Source organism: Chenopodium album, chromosome 3 (genome assembly GCF_948465745.1).
Source record: "Chenopodium album chromosome 3, dcCheAlbu1.1, whole genome shotgun sequence".
NCBI classification, from domain to species: domain Eukaryota; kingdom Viridiplantae; phylum Streptophyta; class Magnoliopsida; order Caryophyllales; family Amaranthaceae; genus Chenopodium; species Chenopodium album.
Window position 1 is genome coordinate 48,502,143 of NC_137836.1, and position 3,993 is coordinate 48,506,135.

Below are 3,993 nucleotides of genomic sequence, written 5' to 3' on the forward strand. Positions count from 1 at the left end.
AATAAGCGGATTCTGCAAAAGTGGTAACCTTTGTTAAATATATATCTGTCAATTTCTTCATGAGTTTAGGGGCAACGACCTTACTAAGATTACTCAAAATATCATACTCCACCGTTCCATTAAACAAACTCAACGTATCCTCAAAGGCATGTCTAAGACCAACAATGCCAGTATGACGTAGAAGTTATGTTTGCAACCCAGCAGACTGCAACTGAGAAGCAAGAAAAGCATAATGACGAACATTACCTGCAGAATAAACACCAAGCCTTCTGAACGCAAATGGTAAGGTGTCAAGCCGCCACTGCCAGTCGCCAAACCCAGACCCCGAATCAGTAACAATACGCTTCAAGAAAGATTGAAGAGCTTCATCGAAAGTGCGCTGAGCCTCCTCAAAAGAACTAGGAGAACAATTACGCAGTGCAAAGTAGAGTTTAGAAACTCCGGTACATGCCATAAGTAACAACAGCTCACATTGAGGATCATCCAGCATAGCAACCTTATCCATAAGGGCAATGGTCTTGGACACCCGCTACATCACAAGCTCACCAATAAAACAAGAATCGGAACTAGCGGGACCACCAAGCAACTTAACACCACGCAAAGGTGGAGCAATGGTAGGTGGTTATTATTATTATTATTATTATTATTATTATTATTATTATAATAATAATAAAAACCCAGTCTAAAAATCGGTCGGTCGACGCCCAAATCACCCATTGCCGAGTGACCCACCTCCTGTTACCAATCCGACCGGGCTAAAAACTACCCCACACACATAACACACCTTCTGCAGCCCCGATATCACAGCTAACCTCCATCACGAACACCAGTGAACCACAATCAAACTCCCACAAACCGCTTTTGTTCCCAATCCTCGCACTTACAACGAAAAGCCCCGACGCATCATTAATTACAGCGGCGAAAAGCCCCGCCACCAATTACCACCAAAAAATTCAATTAATTTCTATCTCTAATCAAAACCGATCCAAAAATTTTTAAATCAAACAAAAAAATCTTGAATCAAACTTCAAAATCTGATATGTCTATTTTATTTAGTATTTTACCCCTATCCCTTGGTCATAATTAGTAGTGTTTTTGGCTCTTTAGAGCCACTTTTATTACTAATTGGTGTTTTCTAGTGTTTTTGAATATTTGGTTGACTTTTGTAGGGATTTCCACTTTTGGAGCATTTTCCCGAGATATTATGGAGCAACTACGAGCATTAGAGAAGCACGACCAGTTTTTATAGCCCAGGGCCGGTTAGAGTCATCGAACCGGTGATTAAGGGCTCGGTATATGTGATACCAGGGCATTTGGACCGAGTATTCAAGACCCGAAGAGGAAACCCAGATTGGCCCGAAGAATTGGAGCCCAATCGAAGTCCAAATAGTGGCCCAAGAGTGTCGCCCGGCCAAAGAAGCTGGCGCCCGAAGGCGCACCCGGCCGGGCGGGGAAGCAAGACTAGCGCCCGAACTCGTGCCCGGCCGGGCGCGAGATTTGTATCTGATGGAAAAAGGCACGCCCGATCGGGCGATGCCTATCTCGATCGGGCGCGTCTTATTATTAGGAGTTAATTGTCGAAGTTTAAGTTTGTTTTAGTTTAGGATTCTTGCTTAGTATAAATACTTTTCCGTTAAGCGAGTTTATCTTCTTTTACTCTTTCTTAATTCTTTCTTAGATTTTCTTTCTCTACTTAGCTTTTAGATTAGTTTCTCTCTCATATACTTTGTTCTTGACTTTATTCTTAATTCCAGATTTCTTTGGTAACGATTTCTCTTCTCTTAACCTTAGTTATTTTATTTCTTTGATCATGTTTTGCTTTATTACTTTGATTAGTTTAGATTTAATTATGTGTGAGTAGTTTCCTTTCTAGGGTTTATGGGGATCCATAAATAATATGAAGGGGTAATTTATTGTTGTTAATTGTCAATTCTAGATTAATTTCCTATTAATTGATTTAATGCTCTGTGACTAGATTTGCGCAGATCTTTTATGCATGAGTTTGACAATATTAATTCGAGATTCGAGAGATGAGAATTGATGTTTAGGTCTAGTTTCAGTAGGCAGGTTAATTTATAAATGATTAAGTCGAGATTCGAGAGATGATATTTAATACCAGTAAATTAATTGTGTGATTGTAATACGTAGCGAAAGCCCTTTATAATCTGATTAATTTATGCATTGATGATTGGTTATTATGTTTTACCCTGGAATATTATTTATTGGTGAACCTATGCCCTAGGCATTTTATTTATTGTTTTCTCTTTACTATTAATTTTTGTAGTTTAGTTTCCTTTAATTATAATATATTGGTTACTTGATAATTTAGATTATATTAATTAATTAGGAATAAAAAGACTTGTTTCCCTGTGGATTCGACCCTACTTCCCTATCTATTATAGTTAGTGGTTTTAGGAATTAATTTTGATTAGGTGATACAACTTTAGCCTGTCATAATTTGGCGTCGTTGACGGGGAAACGGTTTTATTTTTATTTCTGATTATTTTTGTAGTCTAGGTTATTTCTTTTTGTCTTAGAGAACGTTAGTTCTTTGAGGCAAGTCTCATATTTGCTTTTAGTTTCTTTTGTTTATGCCCAGGTGTTCCAGATCAGGTTACATCCCATTCGATCCTGAGATCGAACGATCCTTCCATAGACAGAAGAATCTTTACAAGCAAATTCTGGCGGATTCTGGTGATAATAATAATCACCGAGATCCTCCAACTGGTTCTAGCGATTTCGAGGTATCTTCAGATCCAGAATCAGAGATGACGGCTCCAAAGAAGCTTAGTGATTACTCACAACCAAAGCTTATAGATTTTCCACACCCTACTCCCACTTCAGCTCTTGATGGGGTACAATTTGAGATTAAACCCCAATTTATAACGATGATAGAGAGGAAGCAATTTAGTGGAGCTAAGGGTGAAGACCCAAATCTTCACATTGCAGACTATTGTCAGTATTGTAATACCATCAGGCAAGCTGGGGTCACACAAGACCAAATCAGGGAGATTCTCTTTCCTTTCTCTTTAACTAGAAAAGCCAAATTATGGTTTAATGGTTTAAATAGAACTGCACTTGGTATAACTGACTGGGAAACTCTTGTTTTGAATTTTTATAACAAATATTATCGTGTAGAGAGAACAGTTGTACTACAGAGTGCAATTCAGAATTTTGCCCAAGAAGCCGATGAAACTTTATATGAGGCTTGGGAAAGGTTCAAGGACCTACAAAGAGAATGTCCCCACCATAATCTGGCACAATGGCAGTTAATCCAAGCCTTTTACAATGGCATTGGAAATTCATCTAGAATAATCTTGGATTCTACGGCTGGTGGGAGGTTTATGAATCTTAATGTTGATGATGCAGGCCATGTTATTGAAGATATGGCGATACATGATTCCCAATATGGGAATCCTAGAGGCTTTGCTAACAAGGGGAAGCATAGTGTTGACTCTGTATCCTTTTTACAAGCTCAATTAACCTCTATCTGCCAGAAATTAGATAATCTTAGCACTGCTAATGTAGCTAATGTTTCTGAAATTAATAATAATGCTATTGAGGCTGTCTGTGAAAGTTGTGGAATTTTAGGTCATTGGGAACAAGATTGCAGGAGTTCCGTGGAGCAAGTTAATGCCTTTCAAGCTTATAGGCAAAATAACCCATAGTCCAACACCTACAATCCTGGGTACCAGAATAATCATTCGTACTTTTCCTACCAGAGTACTAATGTTCAAAATCCACCACCACCACAAGAACCACAGGTGCCACAACAACAGCAGCAGAAATATTACCACCCCAATGCTGGCTAGAAGAACCAACCACAACAACCCTCCTCATCTTCCGACCCTGCTTTGGTAGAAATTAGAGCAATGCTGGTTAATATGCAAAAGCACATGGAGAGCAGAGATGCCCAAATTGATTCAATACTAGAACACAATAAAATTGTAGATAATCAAATTGCGTAACTTTTCGCTACTCTACAAGCCCGTC

At 38.7% G+C, this 3,993-nt stretch overlaps 1 non-coding gene across 1 annotated transcript; it reads right to left on the minus strand.

The window, feature by feature from the left end:
• Positions 1–3,149: 3,149 nt before the first annotated feature.
• On the minus strand, positions 3,150–3,256 carry LOC145626068 (small nucleolar RNA R71). The gene has a single exon (XR_014110938.1). It is a non-coding gene; the product is annotated as a small nucleolar RNA R71 (small nucleolar RNA).
• Between the last annotated feature and the right edge of the window lie 737 nt (positions 3,257–3,993).